Source organism: Pan troglodytes, chromosome X, assembly GCF_028858775.2.
Source record: "Pan troglodytes isolate AG18354 chromosome X, NHGRI_mPanTro3-v2.0_pri, whole genome shotgun sequence".
Classification (NCBI taxonomy): Eukaryota; Metazoa; Chordata; class Mammalia; order Primates; family Hominidae; genus Pan; species Pan troglodytes.
In genome coordinates, this window is record NC_072421.2 from 46,910,685 (window position 1) to 46,917,841 (window position 7,157).

Genomic DNA, 7,157 nt, shown 5'->3' on the forward strand with positions numbered 1-7,157 from the left:
GCCCACCTCAGCCTCCCAGAGTGCTAGGATTACAGGTGTGAGCTACTGTGACCAGCCAATAAATGATAAATTCCTTACCCATGAGTTTTAGTACATTGTACATCAAATAATTTATGAAGGGTCGAAACCATGAAGCTAGCAAACACTGGAATGCCTTTGGAAAGAAGTGAGGTGTCATCTTATATCAGAGCACTTATATTCAGGAAACATCAGCTTAATCAATTTGATAACCCAGCTTTCCTGTATAATATAAGGAAAGTCATGTCTCAGATATGTCATCATCCATTTTATAGAAAAGATCACAGTGGTTACAGTCAAGCACTCAATTATAAATTATACACATATTCTCTGTAGAATAGGTTTAAAAGCTTCTGAAAGTATAAATATATTTTCTAATCAGGAGGACAGAGGAAAAACATATTAATCCTTACTAGACCAATCTCCAAGATTATCCGTAAATAGATAATCCCTAAATAGATTAGTTTGAGAGCACATGAGCCAGCAGGATTGCCAAATAGACCTTGCACATGTATTTTATCTATCATCAGTACAAAAGTGGAAGCATCTTATGGAGAAAGGTTATACTCTTCTGGGATACTTTTCTTTGAAAAGTCAAAATGTATTATTCTCTCTTAAAAAAGTAATTATGGTGGAAAGATCCTATAAGAGCAGTATTAATTGAAATAAAAATAAGCAACTTGAATATCCAGTAATAGGTGATTGAGTTGATATATTCATAAATTGGAATCATGCTTCCATTAATGTATTCATATTTTAAGGAGTGTGGAAAATGTTCATAGTAAACTAAGACTATGAAACTACTTTATGATTTGTGTTGTAAAATGGCATATATAAGAAGGATATGGCTGGGCGTGGTGGCTCACTCCTGCAGTCCTAGCACTTTGGGAGGCCGAGGCAGGCGGATCACCCGAGGTCAGGAGTTGGAGACCAGCCTGGCCAACATGGCGAAACCCCATCTCTACTAAAAATACAAAAATTAGCCAGGCGTGGCATCATGGGCCTGTAATCCCAGCTACTCGGGAGGCTGAGGCAGGAGAATCCCTTGAACCCAGGAGGCGGAGGTTGCAGTGAGCTGAGATCGCACCACTGCACTCTAGCCTGGACAACAGAGTGACATTCCATCTCAAAAAAAAAAAAAGGATATGCGATATGCACCATTATGAGTTCAGTGTCTCTGCGTTGTAGGAATATAGGCAAATTTTTTATTAGTAAAAAGTTAGATACATATGTATATATTTATATTACCTTTCTATCTTGTCTATGTGTTTATTCTCACATGTGGAGAGAAACACACACAAAAAAAGCTAGGAAGAAACTACATCCTCTATTAATAGTTATATTTAGAACAAAAATTATTGATTTTTAATGCCTCTGATTATACTCTCAAATTTCAAGAAACTACCAAGAAGGATTATTTACAATGTCTTTTATATAGTTTTCTTTATCCCTCCTTATTTTTCTATTCAGTTTTATTTTCAATATATTACACTATTCTGCTACTTTCTGTTCGGCACACATCATCCCACTTTGACATGTCTACACATACTCTATTTTCCATGTGGTTGTCTGTTTGATCTCATTGTTAGAAGAATATATTCTACAACTTTGAGAAAGTATCTCTTATGATTTTAACTTGGAGAGTGATTTTCTAATGAGAGCTAAAACATTATCTTGCTTTTACACTTCATCCTCACAAATCCTGTGACCTAAATTGGAAGATACCAGATTTTACATATGAGAAAACACCGTAGTGAGTAACTCAAGGTCCCATGGGTAATAAGAACAAACTGACGAAAACCCAAATCTCCAGGAACCAAATATAAATTCTGATACTGGTGATTGCTATTGGATAACTATTTTCTCTTTTCCTCTTTTTTCCGTATTCCCTATCACCAGCTCACAAAATGCACTGTGGTGAGTATATCTTAATATTGATTTGTTATGAAAGTAAAGGCTTTTCATTTTATAAAAGCATTACATTGATGAATTCCACTGATTGTCTTGGTAACACTATTAAGAGGGAAGACGATGACAGTCCCACCTCCACTGATCAGACATACCTTCTGATATTTTATAGATGAAAAAGCAAAATCATAAGGAGTTTGTTTACTTAAAACTCATGGAAAACAAGAAGTATAGCAACATTAGCCACGGATACACATTCCGTGTGGCTCCATGCAGCCAATCTGTGCTCCTCTACGATGTCTTTCATCCCTCTACACCTCACCCAGTGGAAGAGAGGAGGGAACATCTTATGTGGTAATTTAGTATCTTCTCATTTTTGTCTTGGATTTAAATGTTGAATAAGAACAGACCCTCATTTCCATGTATATTGTAGTTGGTATTGCCAGGCCAGCAATCATGCTGCAACAAGTTGTGGGGGGGCAGGGGGTGGGGGATGGGGAGATAAGTTGAAAAAAGTTTAAAGGTATTGCCAAGCTGCGGAAACAATGAGTTCTAGATAAATTAAAATTCCAGAAAGTGAAGTGCTTTTTCTAGGGGAGTTGACAATTGCTGACCATTATCTCATCTGGGGGCACTTGCTGATTTTCATTGTGAGCTGAGGATGGGGCTTGGTCTAGGCTGATAGACTTTACAAGAGGAACAGATCCAGAAGGGGTTTTGGAAGTTATATAGGGCTGACTTAGAAACTAGAAGAGCTTCAAGCACATGATTAGTTTTGTCCACCGGACATTTGCTAAGTTTGTGATCGTGTGGGAAGTTAGGGAACTGGGCCAGAAAGGCAGTCTCTCTGCTTTGGAAACAGTCCAAATAAGAGAATGGGCTTGCCACAGTCATGAGAAAGAAGGCTAAAGAGCTCAGCTCAAAACCCATGAAGGGGAGAACTAAATCTCAAGCAGTTTTTCTAGTCTGAGGAGATAGACCAAACAGGCTCTCCAGCAAAAGTGCAGGAGGGAAACACCTGAGGCACAGTGATGAACAAGAGCTGGGTTGTGTTCGTAACACTAAAGCCCTGATTGTTTAAGGTGATTAGTGCCTTACCTTACCTCTCTTATCTTTAGAGGAAAAGATAATAAACTACAGTCTCTACAGTTTGTTTTGTTTTTTTGACTTAGGGTCTCACTGTCACCCAGGCTGGAGTGCAGTGGTGTGACCCTAGCTCAGAGGCCTCAACCTCCTGGGCTCAAGAAATCCTCCCACCTCAGCCTCTTGAGTAGCTGGGACTACAGGCATACACTACCATGCCTTGCTAATTTTGTATTTTTTGTGGAGATGGAGTCTTGCTATGTTGCCCAGGCTGTTCTCTAACTCCTGACCTCAAGTGATCCTCCTGTCTCAGCCTCCCAAAGTGCTGGGATTACAGCTGTGAGCCACCACACCCAATCATCTACAGTTTTTAAAATGCACAATGACCACAAAATTAAAGATTACTAGATGCGAGAAAAGGCAGAGAAATTCAGCTGTTAGGACAAAATGGGCCAGGCACAGTGGCTCACACCTATAATCCCAGCACTTTGGAAGGCTGAGGTGGGAGGACCAATTGAGCCCAGGAGTTTCAGACCAGCCTGACTGATATGGTTTGGCTGTATCCCTACCCAAATCTCATCTTGAATTGTAGCTCCCATAATCCCCACATGTCGTGGGAGGGACCTGGTGGGGGGTAATTGAATCATGGGGGTGGTTATCCTCATGCTGTTATGATAGTGACTGAGTTCTCACAATATCTGATGGTTTTATAAGGGGCTGTTTGCCCTTTGCTCAGCACTTCTTTGCTGACACCATGTGAAGAAGGACATGTTTGCTTCTCCTTCTGCCATGATTGTAAGTTTCCTGAGGCTTTCCCAGCCATGTGGAACTGCAAGTTAATTCCTTTATAAATTACCTTTATAAATTACCCAGTCTCGGGTATTTCTTCATAACAGCGTGAAAATGGACTAACACAGTAAATTGGTACCAGGAGTGAGGTGCTGCTATAAGGACACCTGAAAAGGTGGAAGCAACTTTGGAACTGGGTAACAGAGGTTGGAACAGTTTGGAGTGTTCAGAAGAAGACAGGAAAATGTGGGAAAGTTTGGAACTTCCTAGAGACTTGGAGGGCTCAGAAGACAGGAAGATGTGGGAAAGTTTGGAACTTCCTAGAGACTTGTTGAATGGCTTTGACCAAAATGCTGATAGTGATATGGACAATGAAGTCCAGGCTGAAGTGGTCTCAGATGGAGATGCAGAACTTGTTGGGAACTGGAGCAAAGGTGACTCTTGCTATGCTTTAGCAAAGAGACTAGGCCAGGCATGGTGGCTCATGCCTGTAATCCCAGCACTTTGGGAGGCTGAGGTGGGCAGATCACTTGAGGCCAGGAGTTCAAGACCAGCCTGGGCAACATAGTAAAACCCTGTCTCTACCAAAAAATACACAAAATCAGCTGGGCATGGTGGTGAATGCCTGTAATCCCAGGTACTTGGAAGGCTGAGGCAGGAGAATTGCTTGAACCTGGGAGGCGGAGGTTGCAGTGAACCAAGTTCAAACCACTGCAGTCCAGAGCCTAGCTGACAGAATGAGACCCTGTCAAAAAAAAAAAAAAAAAAAAAAAGACTAGCAGCATTTTGCCCCTGCCCTAGAGATCTGTGTAACTTTGAACTTGAGAGAGATAACTTAGGGTATTTGGTGGAGGAAATTTCTTTTTTGTTTGTTTGTTTTTTTTTTTTTGGCTCTCCTTTTTTTTTAAAAAAAATCATACTTTAAGTTCTAGGTTATATGTGCAGAACGTGCAGATTTGCTACATAGGTATACATGTGCCATGTTAGTTTGCTGCACCCATCAACTCGTCATTTACATTAGGTATTTCTCCTAATGCTATCCCTCCCCCAGCTCCCCACCCCCCGACAAGCCCCAGTGTGTGATGTTCCCCGCCCCGTGTCCAAGTATTCTCATTGTTCCATTCCCACCTATGAGTGAGAACATGCGGTGTTTGGTTTCCTTTCCTTATGATAGTTTGCTGAGAATGATGGTCTCCAGCTTCATCCACGTCCCTGCAAAGGACATGAACTCATCCTTTTTTATGGCTGCATAGTATTCCATGGTGTATATGTGCCACATTTTCTCAATCTAGTCTATCATTGATGGACATTTGGGTTGGTTCCAAGTCTTTGCTATTGTGAATAGTGCCACAGTAAACATATGTGTGCATGTGTCTTTATAATAGGATGATTTATAATCCTTTGGGTATATACCCAGTAATGGGATGGCTGGGTCAAATGGTATTTCTAGTTCTAGATCCTTGAGGAATTGCCACACTGTCTTCCACAATGGCTGAACTAGTTTACAGTTCTACTAACAGTGTAAAAGCATTCCTATTTCTCCACATCCTCTCCAGCATCTGTTGTTTCCTGACTTTTTAATGATCACCATTCTAACTGGCATGAGATGGTATATAATTGTGGTTTGGATTTGCATTTCTCTGATAAGCAGTGATGATGAACATTTTTCCATATGTCTGTTGGCTGCATAAATGTCTTCTTTTGAGAAGTGTCTGTTCATATCCTTTGCCCACTTTTTGATGGGGTTGCTTGTCTTCTTCTTGTAAATTTGTTTAAGTTCTTTGTAGATTCTGGATATTAGCTTTTGCCTGTTCACTCTGATGATAGTTTCTTTTGCTGTGCAGAAGCTCTTTAGTTTATGTAGATCTCATTAGTCTATTTTGGCTTTTGTTGCCATTGCTTTTGGTGTTTTAGTCATGAAGTCTTTGCCCATGCCTATGTCCTGAATGGTATTGCCTAGGTTTTCTTCTAGGGATTTTATGGTTTTAGGTCTAACATTTAAGTCTTTAATCCATCTTAATTTTTGTATAAATTGTAAGGAAGGGATCCAGTTTCAGCTTTCTACATATGACTAGTCAGTTTTCCCAGCACCATTTATTAAATAGGGAATCCTTTCCCCATTTCTTGTTTTTGTCAGGTTTGTCAAAGATCAGATGGTTGTAGATGTGTGGTTTTATTTCTGAGGCCTCTCTTCTGTTCCATTGGTCTATATATCTGTTTTGGTACCAGTACCATGCTGTTTTGGTTACTGTAGCCTTGTAATATAGTTTAAAGTCAGGTAGTGTGATGCCTCCAGCTTTGTTCTTTTTGCTTAGGATTGTCTTGGCTATGAAAGCTCTTTTTTGGTTCCATATGAACTTTAGTTTTTTCCAATTCTGTGAAGAAAGTCATTGGTAGCTTGATGGGGATGGCATTGAATCTGTAAATTGCCTTGGGTAGTATGGCCATTTTCACGATATTGATTCTTCCTATCCATGAGCATGGAATGTTCTTCCATTTGTTTGTGTCCTCTTATTTCATTGAGCAGTGATTTGTAGTTCTCCTTGAAGAGGTCCTTCACATCCCTTGTAAGTTGCATCCTAGGTATTTTATTCTCTTTGTAGTAATTGTGAATGGGAGTTCACTCATGATTTGGATCTCTGTTTGTCTGTTATTGGTGTATAGGAATGGTTGTGATTTTTGCACATTGATTTTGTATCCTGAGACTTTGCTGAAGTTGCTTATCAGCTTAAGGAGATTTTGGGCTGAGATGATGGGGTTTTCTAAATATACAATCATGTCATCTGCAAACAGATACAATTTGACTTCGTCTTTTCCTAACTGAATACTGCCGAGACCAGCTCAGTCGGGGAGACCCTAACCCAGCGGCGCTAAAGAAATTAAAGACACACACACAGAACTATAGAGGTGTGAAGTGGGAAATCAGGGGTCTCACAGCCTTCAGAGCTGAGAGCCCCGAACAGAGATTTACCCACATATTCATTAACAGCAAGCCAGTCATTAGCATTGTTTCTATAGATATTCAATTAACTAAAAGCTTCCCTTATGGGAAACGAAGGGATGGGCCGAATTAAAGGAATAGGTTGGGCTAGTTAACTGCAGCAGGAGCATGTCCTAAGGCACAGATCACTCATGCTGTTGTTGGTGGCTTAAGAATGCCTTTAAGCGGTTTTCCGCCCTGGGCAGGCCAGGTGTCCCTTGCCCTCATTCCCGTAAACCCACAACCTTCCAGCTTGGGCGTTAGGGCCATTATGAACATGTTATGGTGCTGCAGAGATTTTTTTATGGCCAGTTTTGGGGCCAGTTTATGGCCAGATTTTGGGGGGCCTGCTCCCAACAGAATACCCTTTATTGCTTTC